This window comes from Nuphar pumila, chromosome 1 (assembly GCF_984573655.1).
Source record: "Nuphar pumila chromosome 1, dmNupPumi1.hap1.1, whole genome shotgun sequence".
Classification (NCBI taxonomy): domain Eukaryota; kingdom Viridiplantae; phylum Streptophyta; class Magnoliopsida; order Nymphaeales; family Nymphaeaceae; genus Nuphar; species Nuphar pumila.
The window spans coordinates 13417577-13424529 of record NC_143249.1 but is presented as its reverse complement, the minus strand read 5'-3'; the positions used below and the strand labels follow the sequence as shown (position 1 = coordinate 13424529).

The window sequence follows — 6953 nt, the reverse complement described above, 5'->3', positions numbered from 1 at the left end:
AAGCGTGAATTATGATTAAATTCATGACATATATGATGTAATTTATCAAAATTTTATTTGTGCATATGGGATGACATATGAATTTATATTTTTGATATTATTATACATAGTTTATTATAAATATGCATGCATTGCATGGGATTGCTTTATAATACAAATATGTTTACGAAAAAAGATTTTGATCAACTCATTTTGGTTATCACCAAAGTGATCCGAGTTTTGTTGATTGAGGGCTATTTTGACAGTGTTGAGACTGATATTCAATATTATGGTTGTGTGTGACTTTATGAAACAATGATTCTACCCAAAGGCAGGTTATCGTGTTCCAAAGTCACCCATAGTGTAATAGTAGGTGTTTGCACCAGCCTATATATGAAGCATGTTCATAACCAAAGGTACAATGCCAAATTACCTCTGATTACTTGATCTACTAATTTTACCAATTGAAGTCAATTCTTTGATAATTGAAGAGATGACATAGTTATGAGTTTTATTGTTTCTACCAAAGTGGAACAATAATGACCCTATTTGTATTTGCCTTAGAAAAAGGTGAATAATAAAGGATCTCATGTTTACCTTTTCGATATGAAACTTGTATAGGGAGATTAATCTGCTACTCATACACAGAATAAAACAACTGATTAGTGTCTGTCAATGAGAAGTGTGAGCATTCAGAAAGTTGTCTATGAGAAGTGGGAGCATTCAAATAGGCTTAGCCTGTTGCTTTTGTAATCTCAAGTGACTAAAAATATTCAAAGCATCATCCCTCACTGCAGGACAATGAAGGAATTTTTGAAAGCCATTGAGGCTCAATTTATGAGTTCTTATAAACTTGAATCATTTATTGCTCTATACGAGACCATAAGGATTAGAAGTTTCATTATGGGTCTTGGTATAATGGACTTTATTGAGAGGGTATTAAAGATATTATGTGATAATAAAGCTGTCATGTCCTCGAATAACAACAAGAGCTCCACCTTATGTCAACACATGGAATTAAAATACATTATTGTTAAAGAAATGACTAAGAATCATTTAGTGTGCATTGATACAATCAGTATAAAGTAAATGACTGTAGTTCCTCTTACTAAAGGGCTAACACCAAAATTATATTTTCAACATGTAATGGTGATGGGTCTATTTAATTTCTTTTAATGTATGACAATACATTACGCTTATATGTGATCATATTTATGAAACTAAATTGATTCTCTATGATTTTGTGTGAAATGTCTCTCATTTAGGAAGAAAGAATAACATAATAACAATATTAAAAGAACTAATAGAATGAGTAAAAGACCAACCTATTCATAAATGTAATCTTAACATGCTAAACACTGAAAATGAATAATACTATAGTACATGAAAATATGACATCTCATATAAAGGTGTTCATCTCCGTGACTCGTATGATTCATTCTTGTGATACAAGATAGCACATAAAAATTGAATCGATATAACAATAATAAACCTCGATGAAATATTTTTTCATGTCAATGGGTCAAGTGAGAGAATGTTGAATTGTAAATCAAATCAGATCCAACCAAGATGTGACCCATATTAACATGAGCACATCAAGAGATATATGAGTATGGCTTTTGGGTTTTGGATGTTACATGATAGTTATGAGGTCTCATAATTGTTCATTTATGCCCATTAGGGACCTCCACTAATTTTCATTATAAACTCATTATAGCCCTTCACCAAGTCTTCTTATAAATAGGAGACCTCCATGGATGCTTCATGAGGGCATACGTGGTTGTTGAGTGCCACATACATATATGATTTTTATCTCTAAGTTCAAAGGATCATGCTCACCTTTTGACATTATGGCTTGGGATCATTAAACACATCGATTGGCTGAGAAGAACACGGATCATATGCATCCATCAAAACACCGTTCGGATCATCCAAAACCGCATCCGGTAAGTGGCTCCTCCGCGAACCATTTTATGCTAACATCATTTGCAGAACGATCACTCACTTATTAATCTTTTGCAAAAACATCTTTTAGTGATGGCAGAATGGTCACTTTATGGGCATCTAATGACTAGAGTCATAGGGTAGGAACGACTCTTAACTCTAAGGATCATTTTGCGAGGGTGAAGTAAAAGAGAGAACCGATTTGCAAAATTGCACAAGGCACTAAGGCAGGGGCCATTTTGCAAATCAGCCACAAAGGCAGTGACTAATTTGTAAAATACCTTATTTAAAATTTACAATATGTATATGTAACTTTCGACATTCACACCAATATTGATATCGTATACACTAGGCCACGTAATATAAAATAGTTTTCATAACTATTAATATTTAATATCAATTTTAATCACTGCCGTCTCGTCTTAATATGATTTTGGCATAAAAATCACAAAACCAGTTTACCAAAATGACATGTAACAATCTACTTAGGCTGTGGTCCAGGTCTGCTCAGACCCGATTATAACAGTTCTAGAACTGGGTCAGAGTTTGCCTCACAAGATCCAAGAAAAAGGTCATGTGTCGCTCCTCACTGTTTTGTCACCTGGGGAGTGCTTGGATGCACCCACATAAACAGACAAGTTGAGAATTTTTTTTTGGCTAGGCCAAGGAAAGCCTCTAGTTAGTAAACCGTTCAGGTCCCCTGCCCACTGGTGAGTAAACCCATCTTCGACCTTGTGACAAAGATGTCCTCTGTGGGTTTCAAACTCGTGACGTCCTGTCAACTTGGTGACGTTTTCACTAATCGACGTATCAGATGAGCAGAGCCATTGTGAACCAGACAAAGCAACAGGGATATCCCAACTTGTTCCACTTTCCTTTTTAGGTAGGACCATCCAATTAAACTTGCCCTCTATTTATTTATCAATGGATCCCACTATTATTTGTTTAGTTTCTGTTAATTCCATGTGGGACACCAACATTGCCAAACTTCTTGATGGATTATGCATGGCTGAACATCTTCACTGGCTTCTTATGAACGCTTTGGAGCAAGCATGGAAACCAGCATGTGCATGCATTGTGTCTCTGCAATTGGGCAAGAGCACATGAATCCACGATTTTGTGTCTCATTTACTTTAATCAACGAATAAATGTCTCAAACCGTCAGACCAGTGACACCATTCTCTCAGATTTACACAAACTCTTACAATGACATAAGATGGTGTTTATAAGAGTTGGTTTGTGACTTTCACTATCGAATTCACTCTGTTCTTTGCAGGAAACATGAGACCGATTCAGAACTGAATGAAAGTCAAATGTTAAATATTACTTCTGAATTTTTATTCCATGTTTTTATTTAATTGCACGGTGGTACAGTTGCTTTCCGCCGTTGCATTCATGAAAGCTATATATAGGCGGGAGGCAGAGAAGAAGAAATGCATCACCACCATCTTCTTCTTTCACATTTTCTGCCTCATCTACCTCCTTTTGTTGCTTTTCTTCTCCTCAATTCTTTCTCCTCTGTCTAATGGCGTGTGTACAATTCGAGTTTCAAGTTTTCCTACTCACAGTTTTGCTAATCAGTGCAACATCAATCCAAGGTGAGAAAGCATTTGGGTTTTCAGTATTGAATTTAATTTGTGGTTGAAAGTCTAGTTGGTTTCTTTTAATGATGCTGTTAAAGATCATCATTTGATCAAGGATAACGTGACCACGCTAGGTGTATCACGTTACGATATGCTGTTACACTGCCTGTGTTATCCTTATCAAGGATAACATGCAATATGCAGTTACACCACCCATGTTATCCTTATCAAGGATAACACGCAACAGACAGTCTGTTTCCTCATATGTCGCACACAGCACACATGTTATCCTTATCAAGGATAACGTGTGACACGATTAATCCTTATCAAAGATAAGGGCCACAGCCGATCCCTTATGCCTTATAAATACGTGATGTACCCTGATGCACAATATAACGCAGTGAATCACAAGAGCTGTTCTTTTCCCCGTGGACGTAGGCTCAATGCCGAAACACAAAATCTCGCCTTCTCTTCCTTCTTTCTTCTCTTATCAATTCACGTTTTATCAGATGCAAAGGAGTAAAACTATTTGGTTTGTTGCAGGGATAAGGGTACTCCCGAATGAAGTCAAGGATGGTGGACACTGGAGTGCAGGGAAGGTGGTGAAGGAGTCATTGACAAAAGAAGAAAAAGAAAAGGGTTACAAAGAACTGGTTGACTTCACAGCAACGGACTATTCAGCAGCAGCAAAAAATGCTCCAATTCATAACTGATTACTGTACAATAGTTGCAATCACAACGACCACTTCATGTAAATCGAGTTTTATATGAAAATAGAATGTTATACTTCGGAACTCCTCTTCAAGAGAGAGAGAGAGAGAGAGAGAGAGAGAGAGAGAGAGAGAGATCCAGTGGCCTCTACTACGAGGCAGAGGCCTAGATGAATGACTATAGGCCTGCCTTATGCTTCTGCAGGCCCAACTTGGTCGAGTGAGAGAAATAGGCCTGCCTGAATAAACTAGGCTGTAAGCTGGATTGACAAATCAAGCTAATAACGACATCCAAGGGCGTAGCTAGGATTCATGTGGGTGGGGGGGGGGGGCAAACAGGGGTGTAGCAAAAAAAAAATGTGTGATAGTCGGGGGTTCGGGGGGCAGCGCCCCGAATTTTTTTTTTTGAGATAAAATAAAAAATGGCTTCAATTATTAATAAAAATCTATTTCATATGGACGAATCAAACTATTTGCTGCAGTCAGGGCTGGGCTAGGACTGGGCTTTTAAAATATTTTTTTTTAACGACATCCTTGACATGTATGATTTTAGGATATCTGAGCGCCTGAGTACATTTAACTTCACTGATCCATTGCTCCCATATCAATTTGCAGACACATTAGTTAGTCTTTGGGGTGTATCTTATTCTTTATAATCTTGTACATTATGGGCAGCCTACAATTTAGACATCAAATTTTTTCAGTTGTTTTTTGTTTTTTTGAGTGCCAGTAGTTGTTTGTTAATTGTCTGCAACATCAGTCCATGGCAAGCAAATGAAGAAGAAAAGATGATCCTACTTTGTGTGAGAAAGAAATATTTACAGACGAAGATTCAATTTACATGAATGTTGCCGTTTTGGTAAATAAAGGTCCCAGAGTTTCCTAGGAAAGTGGCATGTTTTTCCATGGCCTGCTGACACGCTTGGAGGTGGCATATTTTTCCAAAAAACACCCTAATCTTTTCTGTTAGTTCACTGAATGGGCCTGACATCCCACACATGGAAGCCATAATGTTGGCTTGAGTTGTTGGATTATATATACATGTGAGGCCATTGTTTATCACTGCTCTTTTTTATTTTCAGGCTGTGTTTGGGCCCCTTCTTAAAGGAGGGGTCTGGCACTACGTTGCACACAGTGGTTGAGGCCGAACACCTATAATGTGCTTGGCCCCGATCACTGAATCTGCTACCCCATGAAATCGTGACATGACAAGCAAATGACAGTCCAAGAGATCAAAGGATTGTCCATTAAAGAGATGACATGGTCGCTGAAAATTAACTGAAGTTCTAGTTTTGGATTACTTTAATAATGCATACTCCTGTCAACAATAGACTGATATCAATTTGCTTGTTAACATGCACCTTTAAACCTAAATGGACTAGAGAATTATATGTATTCCACTTTTTGATTGGTTTCTTCTAACGGTATAAGGGTGCGTACAGGCGTAATATTTCAGTTTTCTTACTTTCTTTGGGAATCTGACCTTACAGATGTATTTTATATGGTCTGTTTTTAAAGGAATAGCCTTTTCGATCATCCGATTTTAATATGTAATCAGGTTTTGTTAACGCTTCAAAAATCAGTAACTCAAAAATTTTATAGATTGAAAGACTCGTAAAATCATATTTTCATTGAAAAATATGTTCCAACAGTTGATGCTTAGCAAATGGATCATGCTAGACACACCTGTGGAATTAGATTTGCCAACAATTAATGTCTCGGAACACGAAAACTCAACACTGTCTGGACAGTTAGGTGGAATCAATTATATATATATATATATTAGGATACCTTGGTACAAACTCTTGTTTGTATGAATCTAACCACGTGTTTAGCATGGTTTATTTAGTATGTTAGAAGGTTTGATCATGTTTAATTAATACAACACAATTCATTTTAGAAATGGTAAAAAATCAATGACTCACAATTCATGAAAATATGGGTGGTTTACAAATAGTACAAAACATCATATTTGAGTCAACTTTAACACATGAAAATAGTAAATAGAACATGCTAAACATTATCAAAACGTTAGATTTTGCTTTTGAAGCTTAGATTTATGTAAATCAAATATTTACCATCATAAGTTATAGTGGTACAGTACCACCATAGAAGCACCCTCTCTCTCTCTCTCTCTCTCTCTATATATATATATATATATATATATATATATATATATATATATAGAGAGAGAGAGAGAGAGAGAGAGAGAGAGAGAGAGAGAGAGAGAGAGAGAGAGAGGTTTCATTCAACAGTACTTGGTGAAAACACATACTTCAGCGTGAGGACAAAGCTGGACCAACGATTGGGTTACTAATGTTCTTGCCATGGGGGCCAACCTCCACCATTGTCTCTTGTCTCACCTGGGTGAAAATCCGGACCAGTGTTTCTTGGGTTATTATAAAAGTCCTAGAGGATGGGGCTAACTTCCACCCTTGTCACATGACATGCTCTTACAGGGGGCGTTGAATGGTTCCAACCCACACAAACATGCTTTTGATTGTCGTTTTTTTTTGATGATCAGGAACCCTTACTGAAGCGAGGTAAACATGCTTTTGATTGTCACATTCATATATGAATGAAACAAGAATATATGTGCACCTCAAAATGAACTCAAGTCACATCCAATTTAGAACCGTCATCAGGTCCAATTTAGAATGTCTGCTCACCATGTGCATGCACTCATGAGATCACCTTGATGCAAACGGGTCTCGGTTACGAATATCCAACCAGCTCC

The 6953-nt window shown here is 37.0% G+C and overlaps 1 long non-coding RNA gene across 1 annotated transcript; it reads left to right on the top strand.

Moving 5' to 3' along the window:
* The first annotated feature begins 3366 nt into the window (after positions 1–3366).
* Positions 3367–4300, top strand: LOC149848023 (uncharacterized). Its single transcript, XR_016432556.1, has 2 exons — positions 3367–3521; positions 4050–4300. It is a non-coding gene; the product is annotated as an uncharacterized LOC149848023 (long non-coding RNA).
* The last annotated feature ends 2653 nt before the right edge of the window (positions 4301–6953 follow it).